This window comes from Cebus imitator, unplaced genomic scaffold, assembly GCF_001604975.1.
Source record: "Cebus imitator isolate Cc_AM_T3 unplaced genomic scaffold, Cebus_imitator-1.0 Scaffold29, whole genome shotgun sequence".
NCBI classification, from domain to species: domain Eukaryota; kingdom Metazoa; phylum Chordata; class Mammalia; order Primates; family Cebidae; genus Cebus; species Cebus imitator.
In genome coordinates this window covers 8,008,879-8,026,262 of record NW_016107344.1, presented here as the reverse complement: position 1 = coordinate 8,026,262, position 17,384 = coordinate 8,008,879, and positions in this window count along the sequence as shown.

The following is a 17,384-nucleotide window of genomic DNA, read 5'->3' as shown; positions in this document are numbered from 1 at the left end:
CAATTGAAACCAGATTGCGGAGGATTTTAAACACCATGCCAAAGCGTTTGGACTTGAGTCTGTAGACAATGGAGCTCGGCAAGACTCTTCAGTCTGTGTCTCCATAGCCATCTGACCTCCTCCCAGGAGCTCTGCGGTACCCCAGAATGGCAGGAAAAGTATATTTGGAATCAGAATATTTGTGCTCAAAACCTCTTAAAGACTGTATGATCTTGGGCAAGTAATTAAAACGTAGAACTGGTGACCTAGTCCTCTTGCTTGAAAAGCTTTGACAGTGTTGCATATTGGAGTTCAAGTTGATAGGGTCCAGTTAAATAGATTGTGACAATGCATGCTAGACCCGGGGCTTGGAACTAATCCATTTCATGAGGGTAGGTGATATGGTTAGATTTTGTGTACCCACCCAAATTTCATCTGAATTGTAATCCCCATAATTCCCATGTGTCAAGGGAGAGACCAGGTGGAGGTAATTGGGTCATAGGGGCAGTTTTCCCCAGGCTGTTCTCGTGATAGTGAGTGAATTTTGACAAGATCGGGTGGTTTAAAAAGGGGTCTTCTCCCTTTGTTTGACACTTCTCTTTCCTGCCACCTTGTGAAGAAGGTACTTTGCTTCCCCTTCATCTTCTGCCATGATTGTAAGTTTCCTGAGGCCTCCCCAGCCATGCTGAAATATGAGTCAATTAAACCTCTTTCCTTTATAAATTACCCAGTCCTGGGCAGTGTTTTATAGCAGTATGAAAATAGACTAATACAATGGAGCATAAGTGAAGAATGGGTGCTGGAGAAAGGCTCTTTTGGTGGGCAGATGAGATAATCTAGAAGATATGGCGATAGATAGCAACTCAGATCTCATCTCCTCTGTAAAACAGTCCTAAAATCAGTTGTTGGCAGTCATCTCTGGGCTTCCAAAGCTTGTTCCATATGCCTTTATTATAGTAGCTTTGGATTGGTATTAATTATATGCATATTGTATTTTTAAAATGTTCTTTTGGTTTTAAATGACTGAAACCATGGTGGGCTTCTCAAACTAAGTAATAAAAAAATCTCCAGAAACCCAGGTATCTTTATTCTTGTTAGATTGATTCTTCTTCTTCTGCTGAGAAGCTTCTTGGCTTCCCTGTCCCAAGACACATGACAACTCAAAATTCACAGGAGTTGCAGTTCTAACCACTGACAGTGACTAACTGGCTGTCTCAGAATGTGTTTCAGATTCTCCAGAGAAAGCACAGCTTGTGGGTCAATCAGATTTCAGATGTCTATCCCAGCCCAGTCCACTTTGTCAAGGTGAATGGAATCACATAATCCCTATCTGTCTGTACAGGACCAGCATGTGAATGGGCTACAGTTCTCAGGGCAAGGAAAACCAGTGCCTGGGCTGGACAGGTACTATAAAGTTTCCACTACATTGATTTTGTACTTCTTCAAGGATAGGGACAGTGTTTCATTGATATTTTTGTCACTAGCACTTTGCGTACCATTTTGTACATACCTAATAAGCATTGATACATTTTCGTTGAATAAATAAATCATTCCTGGCTGAGATAGGAACAGAATTGCTCATAACAATAATTAATATTTTCAGAGATTTTTATCTAAGATACTTTCTCAATCCATTCATTACATCCCCCCAGCGATCTTGTGAGTAACTAGATTTATAATTCATTTTTGAGAGGAGGAACTGAGGTTACAGATCATGAACAAGTGACAATGAGGAACACACCAGAGTTGAGCCATATTGAGGTCTGGAGAACCAGTCAGAAGAAGGCTGGACATGAGGGTCTGGTTCAGGTCGGCGCCAGAGTGAATAGAAAGTTGAGGAAGGATTATAGAGACATTACTTTAGTGTCTCTAAAGTTAATGTCTCTGAAGAAAACAAAACTAAACAAAATCAAACAAAAACACCTTACTGAAAGATAGTTGCAGGCATTTAACTAACTGCCTTATTGTAAACCTTTCTTTTTTTATTAATGTATAATCCAAATATAGCCAATTTGTCATGAGCAGAAACTAAATCTATGCGTGTTGAGTTCAGATGAATAGGAGACATTCCTAAAATTAGAACTCTTAGGAATTCATGACCAGTTTGTTGTCAAGAGAGGGGTTAGTATACACATCAATGAAAGCAGCATCTATGTACATTTGAAAAATAGTGCCCATATACGAAGACATAATATTTATTTAAAGAGCAATACCATGGGGTGGGCATATGGAATTTCTACTCTCTTATGAGACCTAAATAGCCTACCAGGGTCTCACAGCCCTGAGACTGAGAACCAGTGAGGTAAATATTAAGGATCTCACATACCAGAAATGAACATTGGATTGATCAAGGAAAAACAACCAAACAACAAATTTTAAAATGAAAGAGACAAATGGCAGCTGACTAGTAGTGTGAATTGGTGAGGATCCAACTGTGGGTCAAACTAAGAATATTAAATTTTTGGCTCAAATTCTTGAGCAACATTATGGCTATCAGTAATCCTGCAAAAGTCACTAATTTAGAATCCTTTTCTGAGTTTTCCAATTAACCAGAATTTTAACTGTCCTGTTTATGTAGATTCACTAAGATTAGGGAAAGGGGCATGGCTGTAATTCCAGTTTGAAATTCTTAATGTGTTGGGCTGGGCATGGTGTCTCGTGTCCGTAATCCCAGCACTCTGGGAGACTGAGGTCTCACTTGAGGTCAGGAGTTCGAGACCAACCTGGCCAACATGGTGAAAACCCATCTCTACTAAAAACACAAAAATTAGCCGGGCATGGCGGTGGGCACCTGCAGTCTTAGCTACGTGGGAGACTGAGGCAGGAGAATTGCTTGAACCCGGGAGGCAGAGGCTGCAGTGAGCCAAGACTGTACCACTGCCCGCTGCACTCTAGTCTGGATGACTCAAAAAAAGGATATCTGGATATCTCAAAAAAAGGAAAAAAAAAAAAAAAAAGAAATTCTTAGTGTGTCCACACTCATGGTTGTGTCTTTAGGAACAAGAGTGCTAATATGTATTGAGTGCTTCATATATGCCAGTCCCTGGACTAATCACTTACACTTCTTATCTTCTTTAATCTTCACAACAGGACTTTGATATTGATGCTCTTATTATTCCCATTGTAGAGCCAGGAAGCTGAGCTGCAAAGAGGTTAAGTGACTTAATCAATGTTGCATGGCTATTAACTAGCATGACTGGAATTCAAGCCTAAGTTTATTTGACACTAGAAGTCAAATGTTAAAATGCCATACCATATTGGGAGGAGTCTATGTCCCCTACCCCCAAATCTGTACTCATGACTGCTGTTGTGCTATGTTTTATGTAACTCTACTTATGAAGTCTTGTTAGTTCCAATGTGATTGAAGCTGAACTAACTAGAGGAGACTCTGTATATTTCAATGCTTTCTATCCCATGAATATTTATAGGAAACCATGATTATATCTAAGATTATGAAAATGTTGAATTCTATAAAAACAAAGATAAATATTGTAAGCAAATAATGAAAAAATTCTGATTTTCATTTAACAGTAGCTTGATTACNGATGTGTATACTAACCCCTCTCTTGACAACAAACTGGTCATGAATTCCTAAGAGTTCTAATTTTAGGAATGTCTCCTATTCATCTGAACTCAACATGCATAGATTTAGTTTCTGCTCATGACCAATTGGTCAATTTGATTATGCATTAATAAAAAAGAAAAGTTTTTACTAGAGGCAGTTAGCTAAATGCCTGCAACTATCTTTCAGTAAGGTGTTTTGGGCTGATTTTGTTTAGTTTTGTTTTCTTCAGAGGTGGTGGGAACAATGGAACTTTCTGAGTAATTTATGAACTTTTATTTCATTTATGGAATACCAACTTAAAGTAATAAATAATAAAATATATCGAGTTTTAGACACACTTTAAAAACAAAACATTTTAAAAAACATAGTCATCTATGCATACTTTTCAGTATGCATAGGCATACTAGAAATAGGTAAAACATTGTGTTAAGAAATGAATACTGGTTTTGTCAGGTGACTACTGGTTATCTTTTGATGAAGAGGAAAAAGAAGATTAAAGAGCCATCTCACAATGACAATTAGACAAAAGTTTTCTGAAATTTAGTCTTTAAAAGCTTCTGTGGAGTGAAGATATTAAAGGTTAAAATTAAATACAAATATTTAAAAGATATTTTGATCAATTTCTCCCAAGAGGTAAGATGATAAAAATAAAGTAGAAGACACAGAAACATGATAACATAATAATTTGTTTGTCCTGATCACTTGTTTGCTTTTAGTAATTTTTAAAAGATTGATGAGTCTGTATGTTTGTACTTCAGCGACAAGCAGATTCATGACAATCATTAGTTTCCTGTGGTGCTGTTATATCAGGTATATTTTCATCAGGACTGCTGGTGGAATTATCAACCATAATATTAAGACTGAAATAAACAAGAGAGCCTTTCCTTATGCAATCAATTCAGGTTTTTATTTCATTAAAGTGTAAGATGGTAATGTCACTAAATTGCTATCTAGGCTATTACCAGTCTGTGTTAATAGTCTTAATTTATCAACATTTATTTTAACCTTTGCTATAAAGACTTGAAAACAAAGCTGATATTTGTTAATTTTTTAGGTTAAAAAACCTAATATTTTGTGCCTGAGTTCCTTTATCACAGTATGTTCCTAGTAGAAGGTTAAGTTTTTGAAATCTTTTTTAAAAAAATGTGTGTCTTCTTTATAAGTCTAACCTGTTTCTTGAATATTTACATAAGTACGTAACTTCTAAACAAAGCCTATGATGAAGCATTGTGCTACAAGCTTAAGTGTAGTTCTGGAAGGAGACTGGGCTCTTGATGTAGAAGACCTGAATTTGAATATTAATTCTGGCCACTGAAAAACAAATAATTGAGTAACTTAACTTCTCTAAGCCTCACTTTCCTCATCTCTGCAAGGGGAAAATAACACCTGTCATGTAGGTGCCTATAAAATGGCAATACTTACTATGTAACTTACAATTTAGCTATACTACAATGACTAAAGGCAATGTGTACTATAAAGATTTTTTTTTGGCCGTGTGGTTTTGAGATCTAGCAATGTCTATTTCTTTAAATGTGAGTAACTCGGTGCAAAACAGGCCCTGAGTTTTTGCAGGATTAGCGTGCCAATGTCATCCTGCCACCCTAGTTCATAGGTCAAAAAGAATAAAAGTGAAATCTAAATCACGCTGAATTCCTTCATGTTTATTTGATGGCATAACTTTAATTAGGAGCCTTCATTTTCGTTTACACTCAGCTATGACAATTGCAGGCGAATTGTCATACAACATATTCTTTAGTCCATTATTAGTACAGGCTCTACTACCTCAACACACTCTCAAATATTTATGGAGAAATAAATGAATACATAAGGGTGTGGGTGGCAGAGTCTTAATGTAGGTGCTGGATATCCATCTGGTGAAATGTTTCATCCAAACCTTCCTTGGAAGACATTATGCTCCATGGGGAGAGGGGCTTTCTAGCCAAAATGATTAATTAGTGTCCTGTGAAACCTAAAGCTGTTTGACTGTTCTCTGGGCTTCCTCCCACAATTTTACCCATGTCTTCTGATTGGTCATTGGTACAGCGTGTATTACTTTATGATAGTTAAGTAATCATGTTCATGAGATATGTGTAACAGATAAAATCTCTAAAGATCTTTACAAGGAAGGTCACCTTGGCTGTTGGGTCCAGCTCCCTCTGCTTCTTTTTGAGCAATAGGGTTTTAAATCAGTCCTTCAGCCTGGCATTGGAATAAGTTTGAAACCCAGGAAATCAAGCATAATAGCAGAGGCAAAGGATTATATTAATTTCTAATCAGATTTTTTCCCTTTCAGAACCAGTTCACATGTAAATGTATATAGAAGACCTTTAAAAAAGATATTTGAAGGTTTTCATTCATTTAAAAAAAGCTATTGAGACTCTACGATGTGCCAGCTCTCAGGCTGGAGTCTGTAAATGACATTGATCTTATTCTTAAAAGTGGTTGAGGTACAAAAATGCATATAATATATTTAGGTATAGAGTTTTAAAGACTACAAAAGAAACAGATAAAATGATCAAGGAGTTCAAGGACAAACATCAAATACCACACATAGTGCCAGGCACATAGTGAGGTATTAGGTGAAATTTCATTCCTTCCCCTTTCCTTTACATGTGGGAAATTTTACATGTGGGAAATGTGTGTGTGTGTGTGTGTGTGTGTGTGTGTGTGTGTGTGTGTGTGTCTGTGTGTGTGTAAAGGAGCAATGAAATACTTTATGAAAAAAATGATTTACTGGCTTTGGATATTAGATGACGGTAGGTAAAAGGCATCCTAGTCAAAAGAACTAGTATAAATTAAGAAATAGAGGAAGGAATTGTATGAGGAAAAATCCAGTTGTTTAGTTTCCTGGAGCACAAGGTTTGTGATGAGACTTGTGAGGAGTAAGGTTAGAGGGAAGGTTAGGGCTGCGTTGGTGTTAAAGTGATAGATATCTCACCATAATATCAATTCTGGCAATATTTATAAGCTTGTATGTCTGAAAAAGCATATAAGCTTCTATATGAATTAAGTGAGAATTTATGTATTGAAAAAACACTGGTTTCCAATTTTTGTTTGCCAGAAATCCAGAGTACTACATGACTGGAGAAAAACAATGAAGCATTTAGCAAGTTTCATGCCAAAAATACTGAACAAAGCACTTCGAGACTTAAATATTAACCCAGTGTATCCATCAGGATAGATTGTTATGCTGCAATAACAACTAACAATCCCCAAATCTCTGTGGCTTAATCCACTACAGTTTCTGTCTCACTTTCACAAAGTGTGCCATCCTACCAGTGTTGATCTAACATTCTAAGCTGCTTTGATGTTTTATATATATATGTGTGTGTGTGTGTGTGTGTGTGTATAGTTTGTTTGTTTGTTTGTTTTGAGACAGAGTCTTGCTCTGTCTGTCAGGCTGGAGCAGGCTGGAGCGCAGTGGCACGATCTTGGCTCACTGCAACCTCCTCCTCCCAGGTTCAAGCGATTCTCCTACCTCAGCCTTCCAAGTAGCTGGGATTATAGGTGCATGCCACCACGCCAGCTAATTTTTTGTATTTTTAGTAGAGATGGGGTTTCACTGTGTTGGCCAGGCTGGTCTTAAACACCTGACCTCAGGTGAGCCACCTGCCTCGGCCTCCAAAAGTGCTGGGATTATAGGTGTGAGTCACCACACCCAATCCTCTCTCATGTTGGGCAAGGAAGGAGTAGACTGGACAATGAAACAGCAGCAATTAAATGTTTCCACATGGGCACATGTCACATGTCGTGTCCACCTGCATTTCATTGGCCAAAGCAAGTCACTTGGTCCTGTCTATTTATTCATGTTGTTTCTTTCTGGAAGATAAAGATTTCATTTTGTTTATATTTTTGCCCAATGCCTGGAAAATGGTAGACATTTGATAGATGTTTTTAATTTTATGTTTCTTTTAATTATTTTATTACATAAATACTGCATGATCACAGTGAGCATTAAAACTACACAAAGCCAAATAAAATGAAATATGAAAGTACGCCTTTTCAAAATGTTTCAAGAATAAATGAATGTAAGATCGATTTCAAACTCTTTAAAACAACATACAAAAATATTTTACTATCTGGTCCCGATGTATCTTTTCAGTCATTTTTTTTCAGCATTTACCCACATAGATTATTTTCCATAAAATTCATTCCCCAAATATCATATCGATTCACACCACTGTACCCTTTACTTACTATTTTCTTTGCCTGCAATTTTTGCTTACTTTTTCCTACACCGGTCTAATGTCCTTTGTGAAGCTTTTTGGACCTTTCTTGGCAGTCCTAATGCCCTCCATGACCTTGTAACACTTTGTACAGATGTCATTTTTCTTGACTCTTAGCCCCTGAGTTTCTTAAAGGCAGGTAAGGTCTCATTCATCTTAAATAGCCAGTACCCTTTCTAGGGACTGGTACAGAGGGAGTGTTCCATCATCTGGCTCACCATTCCCTTGTATCTTTGATATTTCTCTATCTGTTTGTTTCTTCTCAACTTATATATGCTCTTAATGATTTCCCATTCTGCAAAAAGCCCTCACTTGATCTTCTAATCACAGTTTTAGCTCTCTCTTTTACTGTGTTTTGAAATGTCTTGAAAGAGTTGTCCATACTTCCTATCACTACTCCTTCACTTTTCATTCATACTTGGACACAGCGCTGCCTGGTTTATGCTTTTACGACTTCACAGAAATGATCTAGGAAATCTAACAAATGATGTAAATGCCAAATCCAATTGCAGTGTTTCAGTTCTTCATTTGAATGTCCCCTCCAAAATAATTGAATTAAAGTCATATTTGTACAGAATAATGTAGTTACCTGCTGCTTTTCTCTCCTCTTCATTCCATTTCCTATGTTGATTGTGATCCAGTGTAATTTTAACATTTTACACTTGTTACTTATTAAATGCTGGGATTTAGGTTGAGTGAGGTCTAGCCGGAGGAAATAAGTCACAGGACAAGAAGAAATGACATCCCAATGTAATGCGTTGGGTTTGTAGAAAAAAAACAAAAACACAACAAAAAACTAAGGTCTATGCTATATACAATTGTGAGAATATGAGCAAATAGGAACTGTTGGCCAGTGTACCTAAGATTTAGAGGGGATGACAGAGTTAAATCATAGCTTACTAGGCTAAACAGCCTTGGTTTCAAATGATTCTTTTGAAGTGGAGAATTTTGTAGTGAGAAAGGGGAATATTTATGGCATAGAGAAAAGATTATTTACACGGTATTTAAGAATCTTCTAGATAGCATTCAAAACAGATCCAAAGGCATCTATCTGCCTTTCAGATGTGCAGGGAAACTGTAGCTCCTCCGGGTATCATTACATGGATGCGTGAATTTGCCATTGGTATTACAAATAAGAGAACTTATAAGGGAAATAAAATTGATAAACACCATGCAATGTAGATTTTGAAAGTCTGCATTTTTAAAGACTGCATTTAGAACTGAAGCTGAAGACAGAGTGACTGAGAACTGTCATACTGTTATGACAAGCTAAAATGGACTAGGGTAGGACTGGGGTTTGGAAAAAATGTGATCTAAAAACAAACAAGGTCAATTAAAGAAGAGGATTCATACTGACATTATACATGCCTCCTGGAAATCCACTAGAACTTTCTAGTCTTATCTCCTACTGCTGCCTCTTATGCTCTGTTGCTTCAGCCAAACTGGACACTCTGTAGCTTACCAGTTGATATAAAGTTCTGAAAATTTTAGACCTCTCTTCCTGTTAAATTTACTACCATAGAAGTGTTTTAATATCCTTAGAAAGTTGCAATAAAGTTAAAAGCAAATGTAGTTTTACGTCTTTATCATTTGTCTGTATGATGATTTGTCTTTGTTTGTTAACTCTTCCTCTTGAATTTCAAGAATTAGTTACTTATTCATTATTATCATTGACATTTCCTGTGCTTTCATTTGTTTCTCTATCACTGACTATTTCCTCAATTTCATTATTATCAAACAGCCCTTCTGTGATAGACTGCTGTTCCCCATCTTCATATTGATTAATTTCATTTTCACATGCATCATTCTGATTTCCCACATCTTCAGAACAATCTTCAGAAGATGAGTCATTTGCAAAGACAGATTTTCATTAGTGGAGTCATCCTCAGAGTCAGAATGTGATGGTCTGTTCGCAGGAATATTGTTTGCTCCTCTGTGTCTTTCATTATCTCTTGGAAGGGATGTGCCTGATGTACTTGCTTGGTCATTATCCAAGTAATTAAAATCAAATGTACTTATTTTGTAGATTAAACAAGAACATTCTTTATTATGATTGTTTGCAATTGAAGCTTCAGGGACACTTTAGGTTGGATATTACATTAAATATTATTTTCCATTTAAATTAAAACATTTAATCAGAAATTCTGAAAAGCAAGATATGTAAGCGAATGCCTCATATGTTAAAATCATGAGATGCAGTGCCACTATAATATTCTTTCATGAATTTAATGTACAACAGATAAATAGTTGAAGAGATTATCAATGCTGATTATGGATTCTAGTCACTGGCATTGTTTTGGTTCTGTGCGTGTTTGTGTGTAAATTTCCAAAGAGGTTATAAACTGTTATATAACTGTATTATAAAAGCACTGGGGTCCTTTAAAATTTTTAATGATTTTTTTTCCCCTATGGTAGGGACTTTTATTTTTTTTGTCAGCAAGGACATTTTAGACAATTAATTGATTAAAATTCTTATGTAAAAACATGCAATCTGATAGCTAAGTGGAGTGGTTACCAGAAGAAAATAAGAAAAGAAATTATTTTGGGTGCCCCAGAGCTATGAGGCCTATAGAATGTGCCTGTGATCTTAGATTAGATGGGCAAGGAAGTTGGTAATGGGGTGCTCATATAAAAATGTATTTCAAGAACAAGAAAAGCTTAGGGGCTGCAGGAGAAAGCCTAAGGACCTGCTACTCCACAGATACCGTGGGGGAAGATAGCCTTATTTATTTATTTATTTATTTTTTTTTTTTGAGACAGGCTCTTACTCTGTCACCCAGGCTGAAGCACAGTGGTGTGATCATGGCTGATTGTGGCCTTGACCGCCCATGCTCAGGTGATTTTCCTACCTCAGCCTTCCTAGCAGCTGGGACTGCAGGTGTGCACCACCCACCATGCCTGGGTAATTTTCTTGTATTTTTTTGTAGAGATGGGGTTTTGCCATGTTGCCCAGGCTGGCCTCAAACTCCTATGCTCAAGCAATCTGCATGCCTCAGCCTCCCAAAGTGCTGGCATTACAGGTGCTTGTCCTTAAGGTTGGTAAATATCATACCTTAAGAGTTTAAAAGCCAGGAGAAGTAAGATGGTAAAACTTGCACATGCAGGCCTTGCTGTGCTGTTCTCACTGCTGCTGCCTCCAAGGCAGTGAAACAGCCCCCTCAGGCCCCCAATCTGGGCTAGCAAAAATCCTGGCATTGTGAAGTGACTCATTAGAAGAGGGGACAAAGAAGGAGCTGCAAGTGTGTAAGATTTTACAGGGATCGGCATAAAAAGCAAATACTACAGGGATGGACCCAGCCCTCTTATGTGGCAAGAGTAGTGCCAGGAGCTGTTCAGTTCTGCTAGCTACACAGCAGAAAGGCAGAGTTATGTCAGAGGAATTGCTGCAAGGTACAGCAATTGCAATTGCAGTCTTGGGACAACGTGGAGCAAGCCCAGCCTTGAGCCTAGTGAGGGACAAGGGAAGCCGTGGTTCTCAGCCTTCAGTCCCATGAACACCAGAAGTCCCATAGGTCTGGCAGCTGTTTTCAGCTAATATTTGAAAAAGTGCTGGTAGTGGGGGATTCTGTGAATAAGTGAAAAATTAACCCATCACTGGTGTGTCAAACCAAACGTCTTAGTTTAATGTGCTGTAAAAAGAGTACTGTCAACTGAGTGCTATAGGCAACTAACATTTATTTCTCACAGTTCTGGAGGCTGGAACCGAGATCAGTGCCAGCATGGTTGGATTTTGGTGAGGACTCCTTCTTGGCTTGCAGACAGCTATCTTCTTGCTGTGCCTCACATAGCAGAGAAAAAGGGCGAGAAAGAGAGAGAGAGAGAGAGAGACCATGCAGAAGTTATCCTCTTTTAAGAGCACTGCTCCAGGCCGGGCGCGGTGGCTCATGACTGGTAATCCCAGCACTTTGGGAGGCCAAGGTAAGTGGATCACCTGAGGTTAGGAGTTTGAGACCAGCCCGGCCAACATGATGAAACCCCGTCTCTACTAAAATTACAAAAAGCAGTTGGGTGTGGTGGCACGTACTTGCAATCCCAGCTACTCGGGAGGCTGAGGCAGGAGAATCACTTGAACCCGGAAGGTGGAGGTTGCAGTGAGCTGAGACAGCACCACTGCACTCCAGCCTGGGCAACTGTTAAAAAAAAAAAAAGAGCACTGCTCCCATCCTGAGGAATTACCTTTGTTACCTAATTACCTGCTGAAGACCCCACCTCAAAATACCATGACGATGGGGATTAGGGTTTCAACATATGAATTTTGGGAGGAGAAACATTCAGTCCACAGGACCAGGTAATGCTGTTCTCTTACTGGCGGATTTCAAAGTAGTTGTTTAATGGACAACAGCTTTGTAGATCAAGAGGAAAGGTAGGCACTTTCTTTTCTGGGGAAGACAGGCCCTCAGTGGATTGTAGTTTTAGAGCATGAGTTGGCCATGCTGTCTCTGAAAGGTTGGGTTTGGCCCGGGTATTATGGGGGTTTCTTGACACTGCCCAGGCCTGGTGGTAACTCAGGTAACAGGGAAACTATAGCAGCTTGAGATTAATGGAGCTTTGGAGGTCCTGTTTGATATTTATGCATCTTTCATGATTTATCTTTTGGGTTTCTGTTTATTCACTAGAGCACTTTAGGACTTCTGATTTTTTTTGACTAATTTAGTTTTCAGTCAATTTCCTTATGTGCTATTTACTAGATATAGCCTCTCAGTCCACGTGTGTGTGTGTGTGTGTGTGTGTGTGTGTGTATCAGCAGCATAATGTATGTTTTAAAATAAATTCTCAGTTTAAATAAAGCAATTTTTTTTAAAGAAAAACTTAAGTATAAGCTCTAGGGCTATGCATTTAGATTTTAATGACATCTCTTTAAACTGCAATTCTACTGTGTGGAGTAATTTCATGCACATCACACAGTTCAGGCCATTTATGAGTTTACTCAGTTATTTAATAAAAGACAAAAACAATACAAATATTTTTGCTGTTATTTATATCATGTGTAATACTCTTTCCCTTCTTTAAACAAGTTAATCTTATTAAAAAATCACTTATGAGTAACCGTTGTAGAGAAATGGATCGCCTGAGTGTGATTCCATTGTTAATTAACGAAAAAAATGAAGTTGACAAAAGACGGTATCTGAAGTAAGTGAAGACAGTACAGAAATTTCCCAAAGAGTACCCACTACACAACCCAAACATTCAGGTCAAAAGGCATTAGCTGATTTGTGACAAATTATGATCATTTTGGGAAATAGAAAGGAAAATGCAGGAAACATTGCAAAAATAAAAATCAGTCACTGCTACAAATGTGATTTCCTTATCTTGTTCTTAGCCATTTGACTTTTATGATAAAATTTAAAACATATGTTTTGGTAAAATACTTTCTTCTATTTTTGAAAAATCACACAAAACTGATGGTAAAGCACTAGTTTAATAATCCATCCTCCTCACTGTCTATTTAAGGCTGTGTTCTTTGTTTCAAGGTCCCAATGAAATAAAACAGAATGAAATTAGTGACCTTCATACCAGCTTCCTAACCAGCTTCTGGCAACAGACCCAGCCAGCCATCAGTCTGTCAATATCCTGTGCAGTTTCAGATTTCATTTGCAAAAAAAAAAAAGAATTCAGTTTCTTTCCATAAACATCGTATTTCAATTGTTTCTTTAAAAAAAGCTAATTACATTTACACATGTTACATACAAATAAAGATGTATTTTGTTGGTAAGCTTTCTGCAGAAGTGGAGCTTGATTGGAAATGTTCATTTGAGGCATATGGAGAAAGCTGCAATAGTGAAGCAAAATATTTATAATTCTTCCCTGTTTGGTTTAGATTTGTCAATCTTTTCCCTTCTTTACATAAAACAACATCTTGCATACAAACTGTTTAAAAGTTGAAATAGTAGCATTCCAAATGTAGCCAGAGGAAGGAAAATATAGTCAAATTTAGAAAGAAAAATGTACGCAAATGAGAAAAGTATCTTTCAGATAAGATTTGTAATTAGGGGAAGATCTTAGAAGACGAGGAATTGCTAGTTTTCCTATGACTGGCAACAGAGAAGACTCATGTACACAGCTCAATCTTTACATTTAAATTTTTGTCTTAAATTTAAACTAGTTTGTTTGGTACCTTATTTAGTCTTCTTTTTCATTCTCAACACTCCCATCTTTTCTTGATGTTCTTTGAAAACAAATCCCCATCCTTATTTTTTCCCCTGGTTTCATATAATTATTTTCTTGTCTGTCTTCAGGACTGAAACATTAAAATTTTGTTCTTATAGTGAGACTCTGTCTCTATAAAAAATTAAAATATAAAAAATTAAAAAATTAGGCCAAGTAGTCCTAGCTACTTGGAAGGTTAAGACTGGAGGATCACTTGAACCCAGGAGTTTGAGGTTGCAGTGAGCTGTGATCATGCCACTTTACACCAACCTAGGGGACAGAGCAAGACTGTCGCTAAAAAGAAAAAAGAAACTAAAAATAAAAATACATTTTCGTTCTTTTAAAAGCTATCCTTATTCATTTCTACAGAGAAGATGTCAGAACTCGTTGAAATTGTGTCCCACAAAGTCAGAAGCTGTTTGGTTTCAGTTGTACCAACAAGTAATGCCTGCTTTTCAGCAGTGGATTTTTTTATTAGTGAATTCCTTAGGGTGTGGCACGTTTCCTCAAAGTCAAATTTCCTGAAATCACAAACATTTTATTATTTCCTTTCATCTTTCATGACTTTGCATTTCTACTCCTGTACTATTTATAATGCCTAGACTCTTAGATGTTTCCTTACTGTGACCTTAAAATTGCTTATCTTCCAGGCGAATTTCTTTGTGTTTGGTCCAGAATGGTCTCATATTGCTATGATCCTGTGCCCTTTGAACATCTGCCACATCAAGGATTAGCATTTTAGTGTTAAGGACAAAAATTATCTCAGGATGATTTGTAATATTATATACATACATACATATATATATATATTTTATTCAGTACTTGGAGAGATTCTTGAGTCTTAATATGTTTCACCTACAGAAAATGCTGTGTCTGGGTTTATTCTGCATGGCACAAGGGACTACTCAACACATGGTTTTCAAAAACCAATGACTTGTCTTTGAGGAAGTTTCTTCTATATTGCAGGCAAGCTGATGGAGTTACTATTTTAAGAAGAGTGAGGCTTGACAGAGATTGCTCTTATTTATTTTTCTAGACCTCTGCAGTCTGTTTACTATGTGTATACTGGTCTCATTTCCCACCCCCCATCTTCTCTCTATACTGGTCACATTTTAAATGACAAATGTCTTTGTCATTTAAAATAAGCTGCCAAGATAGAAGAGTCATCTTGGGATATTTTTGATATTTTTCTCCTGTGGTTGATACTTTCAAAAATATTCTTCTGTATGCTTTCCACCTGTTATTCCCTTGAGCCAAGGACAGATTCCTTAATAACTTCTGGGACTTTCTTCTGTCCCTTCTCCCCCAAAATAAACAAACACAGAAAGCTGTGTGAACAAAAATCTTGTTGGGAAGCAGTGCAGTAAAAAAGAGCTTTGGAATTTGAGAATCCTGGGCTCAGCTCCTTGCTTGAGCTTAGTACATTTGGGCAACTTGCTCAATTTGGCTAAGTCTCAGTTTACTCATCCATTAAACAGGATAATAATATACTTTGTGAGAATTAATAGCATATAATGCATGGAAAGCTCTCAGTAGGCAACAGTGAATGGTCACTGATAATAGTGATAATATCACTGTATTTCAGTTAAAGTCTTATTAGATAGTGCCCTTTGGGATTTATGTTCTTGGAGTATTAAAGGAAATCACAACACTGTATTTCTTGCCTCTCAGTCTCTTTATGGCATCAGCATCACTGAGCAAAAATGGAAACTAGAGTGTTTTCTGCACCTGTGTGTATGTAGTAGTCCGTTTTAATGCTGCTGATAAAGACATACCCGAAACTGGGTAATCTATAAAGAAAACGAATTTTAATGGACTCACAGTTTCACTTGGCTGGGAGGCTTCACAATCATGGCGGAAGGCGAAAGGCATGTCTTACATGGCAGGAGACAAGAGAAAATGAGAGCCAAGTGAAGGGCAAACCCCTTATAAAACTATCAGATCTTGTGAGACTTATTCACTGCTACCAGAACAGTGTGGTAGAAACTCTGCCCCAGTGATTCAATTATCTCTCACTGGGTCGCTTCCACAACATGTGTGAATATGGTAGCTACAATTCAAGATGAAATTTGGGTGGAGACATAGCCCAACTATATCACTCTGGTTAGTATTGGATGCTGCCTGTCCTGGAACCTGGAGTACCTTGATATCTCAAAGATTGAGAGGCTGCCCGAGGATTTTGTACAGCGATTTGAATTGGCCTAAGGAACCTTGAGCTGCTTCTCAAATAAATTCCGTAGAAAGGAAAAATCTCATGATATGCTGAATAATCATGTTCTTTGGAGACAGCCATGCCTGGGTCCCAATCCTTCTGCCACTTAAACACTGTGGTCTCTTGGGCAGTTTCCTTATCTCCCTGGGGCTTACCTTTCCTTCTTTGCAGAACGATGCTAATTATATTTTCTTTTCAGGTTGTCAGCTGCTTGGAATTACGTATGTGTAGCACCCAAAAGAGCTTGCTGGTATTGCAAACATAAATGGCCTCAGAAAAGTGTTAAAACCCTCAGGTTTGAGGTTTAATCTTAATTTTTCCACTACCTTACTAGGTGAACAGGGCAGATTACTTAACCTTTACCTCCACATGGATGTGTTGGAATTAAATATTTTGAAAAGGAATTACTATTTTTTTTCAAAAACATATGATGGATGTAAAGTAAGTATAATCTTAGAATATTTTTTCACAAATTGTTTTTTGGTGCCGCTTTCAGAGAAAAAGTAAGGAGTTGGAAACAACGATATGTTTTACATTTGGTTACTTCTTTTGCTCTTCTGATATGTGAGGTATGTGGGCAACTGCTGGGTCTTCATTCTGGCTCCTCGGAAGGTAGAGTGAGGGGCTTAATAAAAGTTTCTTTCTCCTAAAATTTCCCTTCAAAATCTAGGAGTAATGCAGCCATGAAATAGCTGCCCTGACTGCTGCAGGCTGCAGTGCTGAGGATTAAATGAGGTGAGTCCCAGAGTCTCCAAAAGCATGGCAACACCCACGTCAGACAGCAGACAGCAATGGGTCATTTAGGGGTTTGCACCCCAGACTGGATTAAAAGGAGATCAAAGAAAAGAAAGGTTAAGGTATGTGTTTACAAAAGGAGCTGGACGCTTTTCTATCATTTAGGATGTTTATTGTGTTTAACTTGCTTTTCGTTTTTGAAACGGAAAGGTGCACTTTCAGATTAATTGGCAGCATATTTAATTGTATGGGGAGTTTCTGTCTCATAAGGCTATACGAAATAATGAGCAGATAAGAAAGGACTAATGGCAGCATCTGCATGGAAGTTCATGACACATTTATCTACATAAAAATGCTCTCCTTATTTCTAAGGAGTAGTAAAGACAAATAAAAAATGCATTCGATTAAATGACAAAGGACATAGTAGTGCCCCCTGAAGGTGTGAGCTGGACCTCGCTGGCCTGAAGGCTGTGACAGGGACCGCGAAATGGCAGACAGTAGCTGCATTTCTGCTGTCACA